The sequence below is a fragment of the Lissotriton vulgaris genome, chromosome 8 (assembly GCF_964263255.1).
Source record: "Lissotriton vulgaris chromosome 8, aLisVul1.2, whole genome shotgun sequence".
In the NCBI taxonomy this organism is placed as follows: Eukaryota; Metazoa; Chordata; class Amphibia; order Caudata; family Salamandridae; genus Lissotriton; species Lissotriton vulgaris.
Window position 1 is genome coordinate 53,925,481 of NC_141696.1, and position 12,726 is coordinate 53,938,206.

Sequence of the window (12,726 nt, forward strand, 5' to 3'; positions counted from 1 at the left end):
CCAATGATGTAGAAAGGGTGTTACCTATTGCATCCCAAAATGGAATAAGACGGGGACATATGGGCATCTGAGGCAGCTACCAGACCGCACTTAGGACAAGCTACAGAGTTCCCCTCAGAGAATTTTGAAAGTTTGAGAGGGGAATAGTGTATAAAGGTGGTTCCTACGCAGCCATGCAGGCTTAACGATCTCCCATAAAAGCTTGCACGAAGAAGTCCAAAGATCTTGCACGTTATGACTGACAAAGAAGGAACCCCATAGTAAGTCTGGTAACAGAAACTCGCCATCCACTTCTTCCAGGATGAGATTATACCATAAAGAGATCTCCTTCCTGGCAGGTGGGTTGTCTACTAGGCAGGATATTAGATGACTGTGGCCACCAAGTGGGTACTTGTTCCCTCGAGAAGATGACGAAATATGTGAATGGGACCAACTGGCAATTTGCATATATTTGAATCTGGCAAAATTCGGGCCAATTTTATTTTTATTTTCAATATAGTCCCAGGGGAGCAAATCACCTTCCAAAAAAAGATCACCCCAAACTTCTAGCCCTGCTTCTTTTAATGGAATAGTCAAACAGTCACCCAACCACTCGGGGCTATCAGGGAGGCCCCAAAGAGGTGTCCTACTGCCAAAGTACCCCAGCTTTACAGCTTTCGTCAGTTCCGATCAAATTTTGGCCATCCCCTGCAAGGTCTTCAATTTAATCTTTTTAAAAAACTTGGGATTTCCAAACTTAAACAAGAAACCTGATTGACTGATTCCTTCCCCTTTAAGCAGGGCCGAATACAAGGTCCCAACCCCAAAGTCAGAGGGCATCTGCATACATTTGCAGGCCTGGAGCTGCCAGCCCACCCTTCTCCCTGTGTCGCCTCAATTTCTTCCAAGCAATCCTTGGGACATGCTTATTCCAAATAAAGGAAGTGATTTCAGCCTGTAATGTTACTATCAAAGAAGGATCTAAATGTAACAGGATGGTATTAAATAAGAAAGAGATTTTAGGCAAAATCAACATTTTAATCAAATTAGTTCTCCCTATTAGAGATAGAGGAAGATGAGCCCATGCTTGCATAAGTTTGCGAGATCCAGGCTGTATACTAGTATCTCTCTCATCATCGTTCTAGACAATCATCTCGGTTTTTGCGGCATTGATCTCGTACCCAGAGACTCCCCCAAATTCCAAAGCCGCTTTTAAGACTGCAGGGAGTGCAGTATGAACCTCAGATGTGAAATTGAGGATGTCGTCCGCGTACAGGGCCACTTTCCCCTCCCATCCCCTATAAATAAAGGATTTGATGTTGGTATCCTCTCTCAACCGTTGAGCAAAGGGTTCGATATATAAATCGAATAGTAGAGGGGAGAGTGGGCAGCCCTGCCGCGCCCCCCTTGAGATGTTGAAGGGGTCCCATAATTCCCCATTTACCAAAACACGGGCAGTGGGGCTCTGATATAAAAGACTGACAGCCCGATGGAATCCCTCACCAACGCTGAACTTGGTCAAGGCCCCCGACAGGTACAACCAATTTACCCTGACGAAGGCCTTGGTTGCATCCAACGTCTGAGCGGCAAAAGGGAGAGCCTCGACCGATGCCATGTCGATGGCCCCTATCAGGTCATAAGTCAGCTCATATAATTGACGCCCCTTCACGAACCCCTTCTGGTCGTGATGTAGGATATCAGGAGCCACCGAGGCCAGCCGCTTTGCGAGAACTGTAGCGAAGATTTTATAGTCTACATTTAAGATTGAAATTGGCCTATAAGACCCACAGGCCGCGGCTGGTTTCCCCGGTTTCAGGATCAGGGTAATTGAGGCACTGTCCCAAGATGCAGGGGGAGGCTGATCCTCCAATAAAATTTGATTGAACAAAATGGTAAGAAAGGACACTGTTTCTTGTTCTAGAACCCTATAGATTTCGGCTGGGAGCCCATCGGGTCCGGCAGCCTTCCCCTTCTTACCATTTGAATGGCTAACCTGACCTCTTGCTCAGATATATCACTATCCAAAAACAATTGCTGCTCCGCAAAGAGTGCCGGGAGTGAGATTCCACTCAACCAACCGTCAATCAAATCTGGATCGATTTTATTGTCCTCATGATAGATTGTTTGAAAAAACGCTCTAAAGGCCCGTCTGATGTCATCATCTGAGCAAAATGTAGTGTTGTTCACAGTAATTGGCCCTATGTTATTACGAACCAGATCAGTTTTGGTCTTCCAAGCCAATAGCTTCCCTGCCCCCTCGCCATACTGAAAATGGGCTATCTTACTAGCCTCCCATTTCTGCTGGATTCTTTGGTTCAATACCGAGCCCAGTTGACCTTTCACAGCTAGAAGTTGGTTATGAAGCGAATTTGGCACGAAGTCAGGAGAAGAAAGATTGGTGTCTATATCGAGTTGTACTTTTACTATATCTGCTTCAATAGAAGCAACTTCATCCTTATACTGTTTCCTACGATATGACACCTTACCAGTGATAAGACCCCTCAAATAAGCCTTAAAGGAGTTCCACACTACTCCATTGGTTGCCGAACCAATGTTCACATTCATAAAATTGAGGACCTCAGCTTTGAGAAACTGGATATCATCTGGGTGTGAAAGTAAAGAGCGGTCAATTGACCAACTCCTGGGGGAGATCTTAGTGGACCCCACAAGTTCCATGAAAACCGCTGAATGGTCAGACAGATGTAAAGGGAGATAGATAATGCTCTTAACGGAATCTACCAATCTCTGACTGATTAAAATGTAGTCTATTCTAGACTGATGATGGTACTTATAGTTCCGAAAGGCGATACCCTGTTGCTGTCCTGACCTTACTCTCTAGATGTCTGTATACCCATATTGTTTCATTGAACTAAGCAAAACGGTCCTAGTTTTAGATAGAACTAGGGGACGACTATTAGGAGATTTATCCAAAACAGGATCCAATACTATATTAAAGCCCCCCGCCATGATGGTTGGTAAAGGAAAGGACAGTAGATGTGAGAAGATAGACTCCAAGGTTGCGGGGTCATCATGATTGGGCCCATAATATCCCAAGATTGTAAATTGTGCTCCAGCTATAATGACTGAAGCAATGGCCCACCTACCACCAGGGTCAACCACTTCAGATACTAGCCTAGCTTTTAACTGTTTTTTAAAAATAACAGCCATGCCTCTATTATTCATGGTTTGAGATGTGGAGACCGAAAAGTCGATCCACCTGTTCTTTTTAACCAAAGCAAGCATTTCAGTCTGGTTTAAGTGAGTCTCCTAGAGTATAATGACCAGTGCATCCGAATCTCGTAAGTACTGCATAATTTTATCAGCTCTTGGTTTGGTGCGTAGGCCATTAAAATTCCAGGAGATATACTTTAAACTACCCATAAGAACTGACCCCGACTCCAGAAAGCCACCCAAAAGACAATGAAAGAAAAGTGCCAAAATCCTGCCCTAATGCAAAGCACAAATCTCTAAACTTTACCTGCTTAATACCAACCCCCACTAAACACATTTGGAAAATGAGGACATTTTTAAATTTCTGCCCCAGACCTACCCCAACTTACCCCAGTGCCCCCCCATCACACCCCCCACCCTCCCTTGGGTTTTCATATTGTAACTGGTGCTCCTGTAAAGCGCTGCAATACCTTCGAGTGAAGTCAGTGCTACATACAACTGCAGAAAAATATTGCTTTTAATATTCAAAGATTAAGCAGCATTTTTACAGGCTAAACGCTCATGTTGTAACCGCCCACTAAAGCCATTACAAATTCTGCTCTTTAAGTTTTCCTAAAGTTTAACGTGAAACTCTCAGGAAATCTACTTTTCCGAATTGGCTTTTCTAAGTCTACTTCTTTGGTTACTCCTTTCATTCTTTCATGTGGGTGAAAACTGCTGTTATGCATACTGAAACGGTGCATAGTTGGCATAAGGGACTTATCAAGGTATTTACATTTTTTTAAACTTATGTTTATTAAACAATGTCAGCAGTGCAAAACTGTTACATGGGCATGCCCTGAGGTACATGTTCCCTCGATGATTCACACAATCTGCGATTCACAAATATGGTATTATAGTCATGATACCGCTGGAGTCCACTTGTAGCTACGGTCCCATCCCAGCCCCCTTCCACCTAACTGCCAGGTGACCCCCGTACCCCCTATGTTCTACCCACAGTTGCCAGATTTTCTCCCATTTCTTGGGACATCCCCTGCTTTCATAAATTGTCCATTCAGCTGCACAGCACCAGTCCATGCCCCTTTTCCATTGGGATACTTTAGGCGGTTGAGTGGCCCCCCCATGCCTCTATATGGTCCGTTTGGCGACTATTGCTGTCACCTGTAACTATATTTTTGAGTATTTGGGACAGTTTTGTTCCCCTGATACACACAGTGAGAGCGGGAACGATTTTACCATATACATACCCTTGGACATTCCTATCACTTCGCTAGCATGAACCCCTATGTAGGCCCTTCTGTTCAAAATTATAGGCCTTGGTTAGCTTGGCCAGAGTACTGCCATTTTCTGTTAAAAAAGCAGAAAGTAGAAAGCAGGTCTGATCAAGATTTCATCCAGCTCCACTGTCTCTGAGGCTTCTCCTCCTGTTTAGAGCCCCCACCCCACTTGTGTGCTAAAGTTCAACTTCCACCCTATTCTTTCAATATACAGAGGGCCACATCCTCAAACTGTGTATGAGAAAAGGGGAACTTCACCCCTCAGCTATGTCAAGCTGGAGTGATGGATTTGGCAACAGGTTGTACAGATTGGTACATACACACATAAATATAATCCCTTTGTGCAGTAAAACGCTTTCTATGTTAACCAAAGCAGATTTACGATAAACTTCAAGTCAACAAGGCATGACCTTTAGTCTAGCATGCATGCCACGGTTACGAGAAGTGCTGCATTTTGAATGTATGGATAGGAAAAGTACGAAGTAGGCCGCAAGTGACGCAAATAGGGTACGTGGCATGGGGTGGCGCGAGATGACGTTACCATAGACTTCTCACTGCCTTAAAGCATATAAAAAGGAGGTTCACAGAGACATCTTTGAATTACTCCTTGTAAGTGAGTTCTTCCCAAGGGTTACTTAAGAACCCTTGTACTTGTACATGTACTTTAAATTTGCTGCTTTATTTTATATTCTGTCTTATGAAATGTTGCATTTGCTATATACTCTTATAACCTTGCTTTTCCCTTTATTACATTTGAAGTGTTTAACTTGTAATTGTAGGATTTCTCACTTATAGGCAGATGTGAGTATTCCCAGATAAAATGTACTTTTCTTTTTGAATGCATTTTTGCCACAAATGATAAATGTGTCTTTAAGGTTTTAGACTCTTTCTCTATAGCAGTTTAGAAGCCTGTAATCAGTAAATGCAATATTCAGTAAATGCAATGTTCAGTAATGAAATCTAAATCCACGTGACTACCTGAGAATGCGGAGCACTGGATCCAGAACTAATGTGATTTTTATGCTTTTATATTGAAGATTCTTGAAGTTGCATCTTCTTAATAAATCTGTTAAACTTTCAGCCTTGGTTTCCACGGCTCACATATCTGTTTTCTGTATTTTTAGAGCAAGCGTTCCTGCACACCCCAGTGCAAATTAAGCCGCCCCTTTGTCCCTAGCTCACTCTCACGATCATCCCAGCGCAGGCTTTCAGAGCCGTTGCACCCTACCCCTTGACCTTCTGCCCCATAATAAATCTCCCTCTAACATTTTGGTGCCCGTGACTTTCGGATACCAGTAACCAACTGACAGGAAACAGACGGACCGGGAGGAAATGCAGGCTGCTAAATGATCGTGTCCTCCCTTCTGACTGAACCATATGCAGGAGCACAACGCACGGGTACGTTTATATCTGGACTGCCTGGTGCGTTTGTCTTCTCTTGGTTAGCAGTAGTGAGGTGTTTATGTTTATGACGCAGCTGTATCCCTTCCAGGTTACCGGTTTGTTACTGTCTATCCCTTCCAGGTTACCGGTTTGTTACTGTCTGTTGGTCTCGCTGTAGATATTCTCAAATTGAGGGAAAGTAAGTTGTGTGCAAAGTTATGTTATGTTATGTTATATTCATTTATTGTGCGCACAGCTACTCCAGCCAAGCAGCGTCCCGACGCAGAAACAAGGAGAAACATAACACAACAGGAAAAGATAAAACCTAAGAGGGACAGCTAAAACAAGAATGTTTTAATAGCTCTTCGAAAAGACATCAGGTCCTCTAGCAGACGGATTTCAACTGGGAGGGTGTTCCAAATTAGTGCAGCTTTCACGCTGAAAGAACGACCCCCCATCCGGCTGAGTCTGAATCTGGGGACCACAGCAAGGGCCTGGCCTTGGGATCGGAGATTGCAGGTGGGGACATAGAAAGAGATACAGTTGGACAGAATTTCAGGGCCTATACCTCTTAAGATCTTGAAGGTCAAACAAAGGACCTTAAAAAGAATACGCTTCCTTACAGGGAGCCAATGCAGGGAGCGGAGGACATTCGCCACCAGGCAAAATCTGGGTAGGCCAACAATGGCTCTAGCCGCAGCATTTTGAACCCGCTGCAGGTGAGTTAACTCAGCCTGGTTGGCCCCAGCCAGTAGAGAGCTAGCGTAGTCCAGGCGAGAGATGATAGTCGCCTGGACTACAAGCTGTCTGGTTGGGGCGTCAAAGAATTTAAGAACTGGTCTTAAACCTCTCAACAGACCAAAACAACAGGCTGCAGTTTTTTTGGTATGCCCTACAAAGGTAAGGCCTGCGTCCAACCAGACCCCCAGATTTTTCACCTCCGACACCGGGGTCGGAGTGGGGCCCAGCTCAGAAGGCCACCATTGATCGCCCCATAGCTCTACTCCCTTCCCGACAATAATTACCTCCGTTTTCGAAGTGGAATTCTAAAGACTGAAAGTGAAGTTAGGACATTAATGTGATTTACGTGTTTATCTTTCTAGGAAAAGACACATGTTATTACTGTGCCTTTTGTAAAAACAAAGTAGGCCTTGAAGACGCTTGGACTACCAGAACTGCCCCGCCCAAGCCAGCTTTGAAGAGGTTATACTGGAGTTGGGTGTTTGATGGTGTTTGATGGCAGAAATAGTAACGCTAATTTGTGTAGGTCCACTATGGATTTCCTCTTGGTCAAGGAGGTGCACTTCTGCAAGCCATATTTGGATATATTTCTTAAACCCTGGGACAGGGCTCTATATTTTAAATTTAGGGTAGGCCTACTACCAGTGGGGAATCTGACCTCCAGGTGGAAGGTCCCGGCACAGACAATTCCCTTCTGCCCCTTCTGTGAGACCAGGATAGAGTCAGTTCCCCACCTGTTGTTCGAATGCCCGGCCTATGCAGCTCCTCGCCGCAGATGGTTGAAACCACTCTGTAGAGAGCTTGGTTGGGACTAGATCCCACAAGGAGGCCCTACGAATTTTGAAAACGGACCGCGGCGCCTGTTTGCCTGTGGAATGGCGAAATTTCTAGGTTGGGCATGGCGTATTAGATCCATTAGGCTTTTGCACCTTGTTTAATATGTATTTTTAGATTGTTCTTATGTAATTTATTTGCGCCATTTGCAATATGAACTGTATGCATTCTATTTATGTATTGGCTTTTTAACTGTTTTTATCTATTTGTAATGCTTTTTAAGATATGTACATATCGAAATAAAGCCTAATTGACTGACTGAAAACAAAGTAGGAAAGACTGCGTCTGGCGTCTTTCAATGCTCATTTATTGCTGTGCCTCTCTGAAACAAGGGAGGGCCTCTGTCGGATCAAATAGATTGTCAGGGAAGGGAAGGTGGGTTTAGCGCCTTTCAAGTGCCTATTTTTTGCTTTTTTAAGGGATACTCTGTACAGTAAACAGGGAAGGTTACCCTTCATTTAAATAGTCAATGGAGAAGAAGCTAAATCTGAGATCCGAGTAGCTAACAGTATTTTAGATGTCGCTTCTGTAAACAATTAAGTGATTCCCCGGGAAGATTAAGTGGCTTTTTGTCGTAAGCATTGCGTTTTCGCCAGTTAAAAGTTTCTTTTTTTTTTGTGTACACCATTGTCATAGGAAGCACCTTTAGCGCCCCCTAGTGCCCGAAGTGCGCAATTTTTTGGTAAAAAGTGCAAACACTAAAAATGTTTGCATTTGCTTTTCTTTTTTTGAAACACATGTACAAATGTTAGCTAATTAATAGGCACTGCCAGGACTGTATGTTATTGCTTAGAGCATAGTGCTATAGATATATAGAGGTTTTATATTAGGTTCAAAAGCGTAATTTTTTTGATTATTGTTTTTACATGTTTATTGTATTAGAAGTCACTGGCTGGTACAGAGGCTGACTTTAGTGAGACCATATATTTAGGTGCACATTGATTGTTTGTTGTTTATTCTTTGTTTGATTGTAATCACATCTATATTGATTGTAGAAGAATATTTTTGTGACTGGCCCCATACCAATACTATCATTTCAGGGTAAGGGCCCGCTTGTAGGATCCTGCTGCAAAATATTTTGTGAACATTATTGAAGGCCGCTGCCAAATGCAGAACACTGGTTTGTTAGTGAGATTCAATAATTAGGGAGATTGTAAATGCATTTATGTATCCCCATGTGTATTGATCTGCCACTGATTAACTGAAGAGATTCTGTAAGCCAAAGCATCTTGAGCACCACAATTGTCACAGATATACTATTTTAAGGCTGCTACTTTCCTGTGTGCATATTTGTCATTCAGGATTGCCCCTCCTCCCACCCCCCCACCCGCCCCCCCCTTATTAGCACTGCAGACCTCACTAGGAAAAAGCCAGAGAACATTCACTGGACCATTCAAAACAACTAGGTGTCACTTAGGTCTGCAGAAAATGTTTTTCTTTTAAACAGCGTTTTTCACATAAATGAATAGAATACATGGTTACAGAACATATAAGACAGCCCAAGCAAAACTCAAGACTACAAATCCCGGTACACTTAGAAAACGGCTGTGTTACTACCCTTTCAGAGGATACAACACCATCATCTGTCAGGTCTCGGCCCTAACACAAACAGTCATCAGGACATTAATATCAGCCCTGGGAATGGACACAACAAACTTGCAAAAGGTGAGACTGACAATAACACCTAGTAGAGTTACACCATTACTCCTTTCTACACACAACACAGAAGAATAATGCCAACACCCACAGCACATCCACCAGCCTATGACGCAGATGGCATGTATCTAGGACTGGTTATCAAGACTGACCTAGAACTCTTATCAAATGACCAGGCAGCCATAGACCATGACGATGTTTCAGCTATCCCTGAGCTCCCAAAGCCCAGTACTGCAGGGCTCAGCATCAGGAATGCCAGGTCAAATTGACACGCTATTTACAATAGAAATGACACATGCTTCCAACTCTGCAGCCCCCCAGCAGGAACAGGACCAAGAGAGCGATGGGGACTCTGGCAGTTCACAGCATAGCTCCCACATGCCACTCCCCAGACTTAACAGCCCAGTCCCCGCATCCATCACTAGGGATCACAATACCACAAGAACAAGAACTAGACATTATGGCCCATTCCGATCCCCTAGCCAGCAGCAGTATAATACACAGGCACACCAGAGTGGGTGGCAGCCCCTGAAAACTGGTCCTAGGCGAGGGGAAGAACACCTGTTACAATTCAATGAAGAAAACAGGGACAGCGAACAATATCCCTCTGAGGTAGTCCCTGAGAGAGATATCAACAGGTAGAGGACAGAGCAGGATTTATACCAAAGAATGGGTAGGGAAGCAGGGGACATGTCACATGAACAACACTCAAGAAACACCACTGGCAATACAGCAACACTCCAGCAACTGTCATTACATGTAGGCAGTGTAGAGGATAGAATGACTGAACTGATGGGTGGCTTGGGCCAATTTAGTAAGAAGCAACAACCAGCACTCAATGAATTAGCAGGTGCTGCAAACGTATCAGGGCCACACAGTGGTGGGATCCCAACTATCATACCACAGCAAGGGCCATGGATAGACTTACATCAGGAAGCCCAAAATGTAGCCCACCACAGAGCGACACAGCAGCTTCTATTACAGCCAACTTCTTAAGTAGACACCAGGCTCCACCATCAGTCATTAACTACAACTCCCAGGTGATACCACCACCTATGCTTGTACTCCAGGCATTACCTCCAGTAGTCACACCACGTAGGCCAGTAACGCCACAGCTAGACGAAGATAATTTGGGTTTGTCAAATGTGCTCAAACAGGCAGAAAACAGGAGAAGACAGAGAAGAACAGAGATAGAAAATATTGCAGTGTAAGGTAACGATGGGCGACCTGAGGACATCCCACAGGAATATGTTGTCTCAGGTACAAATTGCGCACCACCAGATCTAGAGCACTGCACCGCATGACCCTTGATAGGCCAAGACCACCACTGACCAATGGTCTAATGCCAAGTGAGATAGTAGTACTTGGAGAAGGGTCTGACTATTATGTCAATCCTTTCTCAGATAACTTGGCAGGCTGGACAGAAGCTAATGCACCTCAAATTAAGGTGTGGACCGAGAAGGATCTTTTGAACTAGAGGAAATGGACACTGCTGAAGAGTGTATCTTGCAGGGGGCAGGAGACAAGGATTGGGACTATGAGTACATGCGCCAAGGCCTAAGGGTCTGGCAGAAATACGCACACAGGTACGGTCACACAAGACCTATAGGGGTAACACACCAGCTGCCCCTGCTGTTTAACAGTGCCAATGACCCCCCCATCTCTGTCTCTTGGTCCCTAATGGACAAAGAAAAATTGAAAAATGAACCCCCACCCCTCACAGAGGGTGCGGGAAAGTGGATACAAGCCTTTGAAAAAACAGACTGCAGGTGTGTCATTGGCTATTAGGGATGTGAAAAGTCTGCTGACCTACCTGATTGGAGGATATGTTTACACGCATCGACACAAGACTTTCCACCACTAATACAAAATTAGATGGTGATCCTTTCAATAAAATAAGATCAGCGCTATGGAATGAACTGCGCCGGAAGTTTCCCGATGTCCCAGACATCGGATCTCTAATGTCACAAACAGGGCAATTAGCAATTGAAAATACAGGTGCTAAATTAGTCCAGCACAAATTAAAAGAAAGAGAGGCTCTTGGCGCAGTTATGGTAGCTACACCAGTGAGTCAAATGGCTGCTGTCACTAACTTTCCACAAAGTGCCTTGAATGTACTAGGAGGTAACACACAGGTAACAGCACAACACATACAACCACAGCTACCTCAGCAACACATGCCTGTCTACCAAATGGTGCCCCAGACACAAGCCCTTGTAACACAGGGAGCTACAGTACTGCCCCTCATCAATTTGGTTTCACAGGGCACCATCCAGCAGTACCAGGCTGGAGGATATTCAAGTTAGGACAGCCCACCTATAACTCTAGGGTGTCCCGTGTTGTCATGTCTCACAAACATTAGAGAGGACCCAGTTGTGCATGTCATGATTAACAACAACACATATAATTTCTTGATTGACACAGGTGCTACATTTTCCTGTTTCAGGGAGGGAGCACTGCCCATCTCCAATCAAGGTGCAAACACACTGGATTTCTCTGGGGCAATAACAAGGTTCCCTTTCACCAAGCCAGTACCAATGGAAATAGGAGGTAAATGTATTCAGGAGCGTCTACTTTACACAACACAGTCCCCAGTAAATCTCTTGGGACGTGATCTCATGGCCAAAGTAAATATGAGAATATATTTTCATGAGAACGGCACAATGACTTTCTCCATTCCCGATACACCACCGACCAGAATGATGGCTGTCAAACAAAAATTCCTCAAGATATGCAGTATTTTTTGATCATAGGCCTGAAAAATGCCCTCTTCAGTGTCCCATTGCATGCTGACAGTCAGTTTTTATTTGCATTCAGAAGTAGGCAGTTCACATATCAAAGATTACATCAAGACTACTGTGAGTCCCCCAGTGTGTTCAACAGAGTTGTCAAAGATGATTTGTCAAACTTCCAATGTGACAGCACTCTGCTACAATATGTCGATGACATACTTCTCTGTAGCACCACAGAGCAAGAGTGCAGACAAAATACAATTGCTCTGCTTACAACACTAGCACAGAGAGGATACAAAGTAATCAAACAAAAAATACTGTCAGGAAGAAGTGCAGTACCTAGGTCAAATGATTTCAGCATCAGGAAGAAGAGTTACCCCAGGAAGAGTAGAGGTAATAAGGAACACACCAGAACATCAGATAGTCAACACATGCAGAATTTCCTAGGACTAGTGAACTACGTCAGACAGTGGGTCTTTGACTATTCTACTGTCACTGCACCACTCCTTAAGACAGGCATAATAAGATTGACTGGACACCTGAAATGACATCAGCCTTTACAAAATTGAAAGATGAAATTACAAATGCCCCAGTGTTAGGCTCTCCTGATTACTCAAAGGAATTCTATCTGTTTACTCGCTGCAATAGACAGGTCATGACAGCAGTCCTACCCCAAAAATACCCCATGGTCCACAAACCAATTGCATACTTCAGTGGCATGTTAGACTCAGTGATGAAAGGCCATTATCCCTGTGAACAGGCTTCATCGACCGCACCATTTGCTGTTGAAAAAAAGCACCCCCATAGTTATGGGCTCCCCTCTGACACTGTATACTGAGCATGCTGTCTTTGCAATAATACAAACAGCTAAAACGACCCTTACCACACAAAGAGTGCCAGGATACGAATTCATACTGTCATTACCATCCTTGAAGGTTGTTAAATGTCACCCT